We start from the raw sequence: 13,050 nt of genomic DNA, 5'->3' as shown, positions 1-13,050 counted from the left end.
AAACACTCCAAGGTTAGTTGGTGACTCCATATTGGCACTGTGTGATTATAAGCGGGTGTCCTACCATAGACTGGCATTCCATCCTGGGCTGCTGTGCCCTGCTTTACATTTGAGACCGGAGATAAATTGTCAAAAATTGAATTTAATAATTGCTTTAATGGATTTAAAAATTAGGTAAATAACATGCCTGGTAATCCAGTGATTTAGTATATCAAGTCAATCTTCACTTTATATTACATCATTAAAGCCGGATGCATCATCACAAGGCATTTTGCTGGACTAGTAAGATAACATAATATAAAATATAACATGAGACTTAACAACTGCACAGTACAATATTAGGAAGTAAACCCATAAGCAAGAAATGCAACAATAGTAGACAATGGGGGGGCCCAGAAGATTTAATGCAGCAAGTGGTAAGGGCCCTGTACAAATCTGCAACAGTGGTGGTGTAAAATTACAAAAAGGGATACAAGCTATACACATTGAGGACATCTAGAGAGTAATGAAGTAATAGAACAGGGAGAAACAAACAATTTGAGCCAGCAGGGACATTGCAGCTCTTGGACAAAAAGGACAATTAAAAAGCCAGAGTGGTGTATGAAATGCTGCCAGTTAGCCAAATACTGCACATGAGTACATCTATTAAGCAACACACATGCCCTGCCAAGGGCTGCTCATCGGTGGAAGCAGTTGTGAATGTTGTGTAGAGCTAGTACCCTTATGATATAAGGGTCGATAGTCAGAACAGAAAAGACCATGAAACCCCCCTCCCCAAAAATTATGCTATTTAAGGCAATTAAGCCCAAAAAGTCTGAAGAAATTAACACTACCAAAAAAAAACTCAAAGACAGAGAGAGTCTAGATACCAAAAAAAGTAAGTTATCCAAAAATATAAACCAAGAAAACTTCTATAATAATGCTGAAAATTCAAGAAATAGCACAAAGAACATCCAAACAAAACACTACACCCAAAGTTGCACAATGAACATTAATTCTAAACAAAATGGTTTGGAAATCCAGCTAGAGGGGGAAAACCCTCAAGGTGAGAAGAAATACGGGGGGTTGGGAGCATTTGCCGATAGCGCGTTACAGCACCCACCACATGCCGAACCACCTGGACTGGGACCCGAGTGCAGCAGGTGACACTTCAACACCACCCTGGAGGTTTGGTGTGAGGTTTCGTTTTTTTTTTTTTTTTTTACGATGGCTGGAAGGCCAATCCTTCCACCAACCCCAATTTTTCCATGTAAGTTGGAGGACCTGCTTGCAGAGCTGGATGCAGATTAATGTCATACCCAGGACAAAGCAAATGCAGGTTAAAGGCCTTGCAAAGAACGCACAGCTGAAATCTCCCAACTACTCAAAAAAGACAAAGTGAAACTATCATTAATAGTAACTCAACAACTCACATAAAAGGGAGCAGACCAGCTCAGAATGCAAGAACCAAAGGCCACGGAGATCCATTAGACTGTGGCCTGAGGAGCATCCTAAACAGAGCTTCAGGCCCTGCGGGATTAGATGACACCACCCCTCTGGGATCCACATGAGGAAACATGAATAGAAAACCATTAAAGTAAAACCAGCATCACAACGCACCACTCTTTGTTGTGAGATTTGTGTTGGCAGATTTCATTTACACAGTCATAGAGAGTTGTAGACAGTCATAGTGCACGCCCGTTGGCCTCCAGTCATCCCTCAGTTAGAATGGTCTGCGACAAGCCACGACAAAACCAAACAGTTTTGATTTTGTCTTAAGTTGTTAGGGGTGTGCTGTTATGTGTAAGAAAAATGGTAATCAATGAGCATTCCAGCCAGAAGCAGAATTCATACAATGCAGCCCCAAGGATGTGCAGTAGGTGCTTTGATGATGCAAACAGAAGAGAGGTTTCTCTGTCTGAGTTCTTGTGTTTGTCTTACCATGACAGAATAGAAAGAGGATAAAGATGGGCCAAATCTATTGTTAAACTAACCATACCTACAAGAGAAACAGTAAACATAAAACAATAGTAAACATAAAAACAAGACAATATTCAGAGAACAGATCACGTAGGGTGAAATGTACAAAACTGGTATTAGGAGAGCAAAGGAGGTGAGTGAGTCAATATTGTTTGGCTAATTTAAAGAAACAAATGTCATTAGGTCTAATAATAAAGTGGCCCAAAGGAGTCAGCAGTGTGTGTGTGTGGTGTTGGTTTAAAGCAGGGGTCCCCAAATAGGGGTGCAACAAAGAGGAAGGCTGCATCACGATTCACCAAAACCGAGTGAGATGTGTTGTCCAACTTTGTCGTGCTGCAGTCGGTGTCTTGCAATGTGCTGTCATTTGTAGGTCATTTATTCGTCAGTACTCCTCTTCTGTGATATGAAAAGCACCAAGCATTGTGCGCACAATTGTCACCAGTGAATAAGCTGCCAAAATACGCATTATCAGAGGTTACTTGTTGCCGTCAGAGTGTCCATAAAGATGAATAACTTTTATAAGACAATTGAATTTGGACCTTACAATGATCCATAGAGACAGCGAGGTCTAGTATTGATTTCAGGTCATGAAACGGCACTGATTCCGAGGTTTGATTAACATTTGTACCTGAAGAGACAAGGGGGAACTGAATTGGATGCAACACCTGCTGCTTACATTCAGCCCATCTGTCCTGCTGGTGGTCCTGACAGTAGCGCAGCAACTTAAACTGTGCAGCACATCTTTTTTTGAATTGCAGTGTAGGTGTTCTCTGGTGGACAAAGCTTGTTGGCTGCATTTCATTGCTTAGCAGCACATCAGCACCTGTTGCTTCATGGGGGTCTCCAATATCCCAAACCCCTCGATAACTGATTACGTGTCATTTTTCTCATGGCACTTAATGCTTCATGGGATGCTCCAGATTTATACTTCCATCCATCCATCCATTATCCAACCCGCTGAATCCGAACACAGGGTCACGGGGGTCTGCTGGAGCCAATCCCAGCCAACACAGGGCACAAGGCAGGGAACCAATCCTGGGCAGGGTGCCAACCCACCGCAGAGATTTATACTTGAGATTTATAAAGGTAAATTGCTCAATTTATATTTAAATTTTATTCACTGAGTTAAAAGCTTATTTTTTTGAGTTTGACTTGTTCACTTGCAGTACTCTATGTGTTTCAATTTGTGTTTCAAAAATTAGAAATTTGACTGCTTCATCTTCAGCTGTGATATTACTTTTATAGGGGGTGCAAACAAACATTTTCTAAGGGTGAAAAGGTTAGGAACCACTAATCTAATGCTCCCAAATATATCAATGAGTATAAATTTTAAGGACTTCAAAGTGCTACTTTCAACCATACTGCTTGATTACTTTCTTCATGTATCAACAGTTCTCCAGAAAAAGAAATACTTTGCAACATGTTGCCAAAATATACCCTTAGTCCACTGTGCTCTCTATAGGTCAGATTTATAAACCTTGCATATGCACAACAATAAACTTGAAAAGTGTGTATGCAGCTTTCAATGCAAATGTCGGGATTTATAACAGAAAACATAATGGAAAATGTGAGTATATTTACAGCATCTCTGATCCAACCATATGCAATGTTTTGGAGAAACTATAAAATGATAACATCCTTGATCAAGTAGGAAAATGCAGCCAAAGCAGCTAAATGACGACCAAGGTGTATAAAAATTCATACCACCTGTCTGTTATTATAATGTTTGTTGATGTGACAAACGTATTAAAAACCTCAAAAGTGATAATTCTGATGCACAGACTGTAATTCAGTTCCCTTTTTAGAGGGCCAATTCTGCATATTTGCATGGAAGAACACTTTACTGCACTCATATTGCAATAAGGGCACCTAACGAGAATGAAGCTGCTTTTGTTAACTCTGAGCAGTTTCATTCTATCAATGCGCAAGTCATCTGTGATACCAAGATATGGCTGAGGAACGTTGCGTCTCCAAGACCTTGTTCAGCCCGTGATTAATTTATTTTGAGGCAAAGTATCTTTGACGGAAATTACGATACTGTACAGGGTGGCTGGCTTATTAGTAAGGTAACAAGCAGAATCCTCAGTTTTTTATATGGCTTATACTATCCATTGTAGCAACAATCATAGTATTCCATGTACCAGGAAATAGTGGCTACTTGTTCAGATATTGGCACCTTATGTCTTTCTCTGACCCCCAGAAGGCAGAGGAGATGTGCTATAATGCTGTACATGATCTTGCACGTTCAGTTGTGGAGTGCAGCCAGATACTCTTCAGTGCTGGTGATGTGGTCTTGATGAGTTAGAAGGGAGACTGCTTTATCAGCCAGTGAAGTTCTGCAGCATTTTGACTGCATATGTATGAGGTTGATTAGCATAGTCTGTGTTGATGTTCCAGGGCATTAAAGTAGCATTAAATTTTACACAATAAATGTGATTTATAAAGTTAAATTCTGTAGCAATGTGCATGCATTAGGTTTTACAAATCAGATTTGTTTATTGCTATGTCACACTTGAACCCACGTGAAGTTTTATAAATGAGACCTCCATGTTTTTGGTGAAGAACATATTTAAAGTCCCAAATGGGGTCCACCATGCTAATTTCCTTGACAATTCTGAAAATTTCATTGATGTCCCCACTTAATCTCCTTTTACTTAATCTGAAAAGATTCAGCTTCTTCAGTCTCTCCTGCTATCTCATATCACACAGCCGTAGACTCAGCCTAATTGGTATCCTGGAAGGTATGGCATTGTCACTTGGAATAGGTAAGTAAGTTTGCTGGGATTCTCCATGGAGCTGCTTATTTCTTTTATAACATGTGTAACATTCATCAATTTAAACATCCATTCGTCCATTTTCTGAGCCCGCTTAATCAAATCACAGGGTCTCAAGTAGGTGTGGCTAGTCTCAGTCATATCATGTGCTAGACAGGACTCAAAAATTTGGGAGAAAGTGCAAACTTCAAATGGATATTCACCAGGTTAGTGTTGTGAGCATTTTGTGAGAAACAAAATGCACACTGAAAAAACTATGAGGATAAAACAAAAAGATAAACGATTTAAGGGACTGGACAAATTCATGGTAAAGAAAACTGAGCAGAGAGTTAGTATAAATGAAGGCCAAAACTCTACCACCAGAGCCAAAATGCCAGACACAATTCTAATGTCAAAAGACTTGCAAAAGCTAAGAAGCCAAAATTAATGAAGAATAATTTCTCTGATTAAAACCAGAAATACAGAATGTGTCATGGAAGAGGTTTGTTTATAGGTATCCAAAAGCGAGGATGCAAGATATTGTTTGCCACCATCTTATACAGGTGAGGCGTAACTGTGCCACGCAGCCAGCATAGCAACCAATAAACAACATGGCAGTTTCAGTGTAAACTGAGTACAAAATGGGAGCAAGATGACATCATTATCGTAATGATAAAAATAAAAACAAGTGCTTGAAAACAAAATATTCATATTCAAAAAACAATTTTGAAGAAGGCAATAACAAAGATCACAACAGCCAAGATTTGTTCCAGTCCCTGGAGGCACCAGCACTAATTGCTTTGCAACCATTTTGCCTTAAATACAACTGTCTGTGTGGAAAACCTCTAGATGTGTATTTGCATGCTGTAAGTAAACTGGGCCCTTTGGTGAACTTTCTCTATTTTTGTCTGGGTTTCTATTTTAAAATCAGAGTTCAGGAAATGAAAAGAGAAATCCTCTTGCATGCTTTAATTAGTCAACAAGTTCAATGTAGCAAGAGAGAAAAAGCCAGAATAGTCATTTCACTACCCTGCCAGGGTAGTCAGCTGAGATCAGAGTTATCTTCACATCTGCTCATACGAGAGAGAGACCACCATCTGGCCCTGGGAGTAGAGAAGGAGCTACTGTATATTCTCTCCTTGGGCTTAGCAAAGAACCGTTCTTAGGACATCTCAAGTGCCTTTGAAGAACTTATTTTTCACATGATGCTGAAAAGGTCACTACTAGAAATGTCTGTTCATTTCCACTTGCTTTGTGTTTTTTCTTGCTGATTAGTTTTTAGGAGTTTCTAGGAGCTTCTTCCCAGCCATGCTTTTCCCACTATATATGACTTAGGTAAAAGTAAAAGTGGGCTTTTGTTGGAGTGAGTGGAGTGGGTGTTGCATCTAGAAGGGCCCCCGGCGCAATGGCTTTGGCACCAAGCTGAGACCTGGAACATGGCAAAGACATCGTAATTAGAAACTCCTGCAGTATAACACAACCCACCATATCCTGTGTGTGTTCATTTTAACAGTTTCATTCCATGACATGTTATTTGGTCTAGGTAGGCCAGTTATGTGTCCATTTTCATAGAACAACCACAAATTAGCAGCTGCCAATTTAATGATTAAATATTCATCATGAGCTGAATCTCCCTCCATTAAATCCACGCTCAAATCCCCAAACACCATCAATGCTGGATACTTAGATCCTTCATTGTGTACACAATCAATACAAGTTAAGCTAAATGGCCCCTGCCTTACCAGGTCAGCACGATCACATTTTCATACACAGGCCCAGTACTGTTGAATTTGTGGTCCCCTAGGATTTCTATCATTTGTAGTGGCTGACTGATAATAAACGCTAAAAGTTTGTAAATAAACCTCTATTTCGGACTCCAGGATAACTGTAGTCTGACCCAAGAGACATATTTGTTTTTTTACTTCCTTTATCTCCATTATATGTTACTCTCTCTAATGTTGTTAGTTATGGTGTAAGGACTCTCTGTGGCTACTGGCAGATTTGTGACTCATTTACTGGTAAAGAGTGGAAAGGAAGACTCCATTGTTTGTTTGCTTTTACACAGGGTGGGATTACCCACCCAGATAGTTTTAAATACATATTATCTCATCCATTCCTCATGGTCTAAGTACATTCTGAATATAGTGATGTGGAAATGCAGTATTCTCTCTTTAAGCTTCATTATTGTATATACAGTATCACAACATAAATAACAATCGGCAAGTCTTAAAACACAACAGACTCTAGGACAGGTAACAAAATACATACCTAAAACACTGTTATTTATTCAACAAAAATAAGCCAAGATGCAAGAGACATGTAAAAAATAATAATTATTATAATTCAATAGCTTGTAAAACCATCTAGAGCATCAATAACATTTTATGGTTTTGTTGTTTTTTTAAAAAATGTTGTCCACTCTGTTGTGATTTTGTTTTTTGAGTTGTTTTTTATATTGAATTAGAACTTAATATTAAAACATTTTTTATTATTAAGGAAATTCTATTATTATGGCCAATTCCTTGGCCGTGGCCATATTATCACATTGCCAGACATGTGAGCTTCATGCTAGGAGGCTCCCTGTTTAAGGTGGCATCTAAGTAAAACGCATATCTGTTATACCGGACTGAAGATCACTCTAACAGATCTGTCACATTAACTCTCGCATCAGAGGTAACAAAAGACATTAGTAATAATAATAATAATAATACATTTTATTTATATAGCACCTTTCCCATTCTCAAGGCACTTACAGAATATAATAAAGAACGGCAGGGTATACAGTATATAGCACTGTACAAACCAGATAAATAAACAAAGAAGATTAAGACAGTAGGACCTTTGCTTTGCATTTTTGTTTTTGACTTTGCTTCTCGTCTGTCCACCCTTTACATATTTCTTGTGTTCCTAGTTAAGACCCCTGCCTGTTGTCACAAACTTGACTCCGAGACATAGAAAGTTTTGGGGCAGCCACCCGTATAATTGGTATCCCGGCTGCAAAGTCGTAATATTATATACAGCACTGATGTGCACAAAACCGAGTCCAAAACAGAACTGAGGGAATAGGGAAAAGGTTTTTAAAGGGGAAGACAGGAAGTGAGATCATAGGGGTCGGGCCCATGAAGGTCTTCAGCCATTGGTTCGAGCCCGGACGTGACATCACAGGGGCCGGAGCCGGCAAGGTCTCCTTCCATAGGCTTGGTCCCGGAAGTGACGTCAAGAGACCCAGGTGGAATCTCCCGTGAATGGTCTACAGGAAAGGGAGAAAAAGAGTCAGTGCACTCTGCCACATCCCGGTATGCCTCGGAACTGCTCTTACTCAAGCCCTTTAGCTGCCTCCCATGTGCACGTGTGTGACAAGGCCAACCCTCAGCCCAAGAGGTCATGAACCCGAGAAAGAGCATCAGCGTTGGTGTGAAGAGCGCCCCGGCGATGAACGGGTGAAAACTTGTAGGCTGGAGGTCAAGAAACCACCGGGTGACCTGCAGATTCGACTCCTTGTGCAGGGCCATCCACTGTAAAGGTGCATGGTCCGTGACAAGGGTGAATTCCTGGCCCAACAGGTAGTACCTCAGCTGAGTAATCGCCTATTTAATCGCCAAAGCCTCCCTCTCCACCGCTGCATACCTGGTCTCCCGGTCCAACAGTTTCCGGCTCAGGAACATGATGGGGTGTTCCACACCATCGACACTTTGGCTCAGTACGGCTACCAGGCCTGTGTCCGAAGCGTCCGTTTGGAGGATGAAAGGCAAAGAAAAGTTAGGTGCCTTCAAAATAGGTGCGGACGTAAGGGCCTGCTTCAAGTCACCAAATGCAGCGCCTGTCTTTTCAGTCCATACCACAATGTTTGGGGCCCTCTTCTTTGTCAAATCAGTCAAGGGCGCCACTCTTTCTGAGAACTGGGGCACAAACCGGTGGTAGTACCTCGCTAACCAGAGAAAGGCTTGGACCTGCCGCTTGGTTCGCGGACGGGGCCATTTCAAAATGGCATCTACTTTGGAGCACTGTGGCCTCACGGTACCCCAACGCACCAGGTAGCCTAAATACTTGGCTTCGCTCAATCCAAAGAAACATTTCTTGGGATTAATCCGAAGCCCGGCCTCACCCAGCGTCCGCAATACCGCTCGGACATGCTGTTAGGTGTTCCATCCATGTGCTGGAATAGATGACCACGTCTTCCAGGTAGGCAGCACTGTATGAGTTATGAGGCCAGAGCACTTTGTTCACCAGACGCTGGAAGGTTGCTGGAGCCCCGTGTAACTCAAATGGAAGGACACGATACTGTCAGTATCCTGAACGCGGTTTTAACCTTTGCGGAGTCCATTAAAGGATCCTGCCAGTACCCCTTTGTCATGTCCAGTGTGGTCAAATATTGAGCCTGTCTAAGCCTCTCGAAGAGGTCGTCCACTCGTGGCATTGGATAGACATCAAATTGGGAGACTTGATTAGGCCGACGGAAGTCATTGCAAAACCTCCAACTCCCATCAGGCTTAGCGACCAATACAATGGGACTGGACCAGGGACTATGACTTTCCTCAATCACACCTAGTTCCAGCATGTGCTTGAGCTCAAGCTCCACTTCAGCCCTTTTTGCCTTGGGAAGACGATACGGACGTTCTCAGACTATAATCCCAGGCTCTGTCACAATGTTGTGCTCAACCAGAGAGGTCCTTCTGGGGTTTTCACTCACTACCTCCAGGACAGACAGGATAACTGTTTACAGCTCCCGTCATTGTCTGGGACTTAAATCCGCACCGAAGTTAAGGCTAGCCATGTGAGCAAAGAGTGAGTGGGGCTGACCGGAGGAGGGATCAGGATCCCTGTCCTTCCACGGTTTCAGCAGGTTCACGTGATAAACCCACTCCCTCGGCCAACAATTGGGTTGACTCACCAAATAGTTGACGAGTCCTTTCCTCTCCTTAACTTCGTAGGGGCAACTTAGGGTGGGAGGTAGGCACTAGGACCATAACACGATCTCCCGGAGAGACATGCCACGGTCGTAATATCGGACCTGTGCTGCTTGGGCCTCTTCCATGTGACTTTTAAGGAGGGGCAGAATCTTACCGAATCTATCGCGTAATTGCGCGATATACTCCAGTATGTTTGTAGAGGGAAGAGCCTCTTCTTCACGTCCTTCTTTTAGGATATCTAATATGCCCTGGGGTTGTCACCCATACAATAATTCAAAAGGGGAGAACCCCGTGGAGGCTTGTGGGACTTCCCGGTAAGCAAAAAGGACGAGGGGGAGGAGCTGATCCCAGTTCCTTCCATCCTCGCTGACCACCTTACGAAGCATTTGCTTGAGTGTCTGATTAAATCTCTCTACCAGACCGTCAGTTTGAGGATGATACACCGCGGTCTTTAGATGCTTTATTTTAAGTAACTTGGCAGTCTCCTTGAACATCTCTGAGGTAAAAGGCATCCCCCGGTCCGTCAAGACTTCTATCGGGATGCCAACGCGCACAAAGACCCCTAGTAATTCCCGTGCGATGGCTTTGGAAGTGACTGAGCGCAACGGAACAGCTTCGGGGTATTTGGTAGCATAATCCATGAGGACTAAAATGTACTTGTGTCCTCGGGCTGAGGGCTCTACAGGTCCGACTAAATCGACCCCAATTCTGTGGAAGGGAACATCAATCAGGGGAATAGGAATGAGAGGAGCATGGTACTTTCTAGGAATTTGTCGCAATTGACACTCCGGGCAGGAAGTGCAAAAGCGACAAACCTCCTCATTGATTCCTGGCCAGTAGAAGCGAAGCTTGATCCGCTCCCAGGTTTTCTCGGTGCCCAAATTGCCACCTAGGAGGTGGGCGTGTACTAACTCACAGACCTGCCGCCGGAAAGTCCGCGGGATTAGCAGTAGCCATCTCTCCTGCCCGTCATGCTCAGCTACGCGATACAGAAGGTCATTTACTAACACAAAGTGAGGACCCTGTGGCATCGACTGGTTAGTGCGTTGGCCGTTGACTAGAACCACTGCATTTTTTGCAAACTTTAGGGAATCGTCATTTCTCTGCTCCCTTTTAAAAGAAGCCAGCGTCTCTTTAAATTGAAACCGCAAAAGGGAGAGAGGGTCTGGGTTGACCTCAAGGGGCGTGGTTTCCTCCAGTTCTGTCTCAGCGTTGGTGGATGACGTATCAGTACGCGACGGTCCGGATGTTGCCAAGTCACTCAAGGCGGCCACTTCATCTCTCTCTCTGACGGCTCATCCCCGTCTATAATTAGGCCCAAGTTAACCCCAGGACTGGTATGCGTCTCACCACTTTTAATTTTAGACCAGTCCTGTCCTAGTATCAAAGGGTGTGGGGGATCTGGGAGGACCGCTACGGTTAATTTCTGAACCGATCCCACGTAACTGATGACACAACAGGCAGACCTGTACCAGCGGATTTCTCCGTGAACACAGATTATACTGGTCTCATATTTTAAGTATTGTCGCAGTAGCACAAATCGGTGGGCAACAATGGAAATGTTGCTGCCGGAATCAAACAAAGCTGTGGTTTTGTATCCCTTGCAATCACCACGCCTGTGTGTGGGACCGTCAACGGGTTAGTCAGAGCACACCAACCCCTCCTCCCCCTCCATCTGCATTCCTCCTCGCTCCCAAGCGGTTTGCGCGCCCACGACTCCGGGGACGTCGATACAAGCTCCGGGTTGTACAGGGGAGGGCTACGTTCAGGGGCAGCCAGCAGCTGGGCTTGACTAAGGGACGTTTCTGCTTCCACAGAGTGCAAGGCCGTCCCCTGCGCCTCAATGAGGTTTATCAACCCTTTCATATTCCGGAAAGACCGGCTGGGCGAAACCAAGGGGTAGTGCCTCTAGGAGCAGGTAGCAGGCCACCTGCTCCTCTATTTGGTAGGGCTTGTTTCCAGCTGGCCATAACCAGTGCCCTACCGCAGCCCACAATGACCAGGCTTGTTTGTGGGTCGGCCGCTCTGGGCCGTACCTCCACTTCCATATTCTATTCACCTGCCAGTCTGGGGCACCCCTAGGTGGGATTCGGGGATCTGCTTTCAAAGGGAGACAGGCACTCTCCCCCGGGATAGCATAGTAAGCCCCGTTCGCACCTCCATTACCCCCCCCACCTCCCTCCCCCCCGATAAAATGGGGACTTCACTGGACTGGGCAACCTTGATTCTTTTTCTTGCCTCTCCATTTGTAGAGTGCTTGGATCACTGAATTCTCCAGCCAAGCTGTCAGACGGATGGACTCATATTTTCCAATAAAATGTTCTGATATAGAGTGCAGTTCTCAGAGGACTGAATGATTGAGAGGATTCCATGTCTTGTAGCTGCTAAACAGCTCTAAACCATCACACCGGCATGTCTGGGCTTGACAGTTTCTATGAGGTTCTTGTGGTGCTACAAAAGATAACCAGGGTGTCATACATACAGTAACTACACAAGAACCTGCTCATTGTTTAAGCTATGTAGCTATAATATGTTTGGAAGGAGTGGATTTCCTGTCTTATTCTAATGTTAGACTTACAAACTGCAACATTTACCGTCTTAATAGAGGTCTGTAAATCTCTTGTAGCTTCTAGGGATCAGTTAAGAGAACTTTCAGGAAGCCCACTGCTGGAAACTGTCATCAATGTCCTCCCTTTTTTAAAACTAACCCTTCTCACTGTAGAAAGATGTACTTCATCTTCATTCTTTGGGGTTATAAATGTCCCTGGATTGATGAGCAGAAACAATGGCTTCTCTGTGATAAGTGCAGATGTCTTTGTCCTTAGCATGGTGATACCACAAATCTAGTCTCAAAGAGCCAGATGCAAAAAAAACATACGCCTGAAAACAACCACAAGTGAATTTGGCTTAGAAGTGGTGGGAACAATTCAACAGTTCAATCAGTTTGAAATTTCTAAACGAATCCAACACCTCATAAAGGCCGAGCTCAGAGTAAGGGCACTGATTCAAACAGTAAAGAATAATGGTGTGCTTGATAGCATGATCCCACAGACAGCAAAGCCTGGGGTTGCGAGGGCTAAACCTTCTATGGCCTAAAAAGCCTCTGTTAAACATGTAAATATATATAAACATAAATTTGTTGTTACTCATGTAGACTACATCAGCTCATTCAGTCCTATAACACATAAAACATGCATTTTATGCTAAAATAAAAAAAATACATCTGGAAAATTAAAGAAGGCCACAAACAGGATGCCCGTCATACAGGGTTGCACTTTTGAATTGAAGACAGGACTCTTGACCCAGTTTTCAGCCATAACTGTAATTTTATGTTTTGGACTCCGAGTTTACTTGTTGAACAGGTAGACTCTTTCACCAGAATTGATTAATATTAGTCTAGTGGGCAAAAAAGAAAAAAAATATAGAAA

The sequence above is a fragment of the Erpetoichthys calabaricus genome, chromosome 5 (genome assembly GCF_900747795.2).
Source record: "Erpetoichthys calabaricus chromosome 5, fErpCal1.3, whole genome shotgun sequence".
Taxonomy (NCBI): Eukaryota; Metazoa; Chordata; class Cladistia; order Polypteriformes; family Polypteridae; genus Erpetoichthys; species Erpetoichthys calabaricus.
This window is presented reverse-complemented; position numbering follows the sequence as displayed.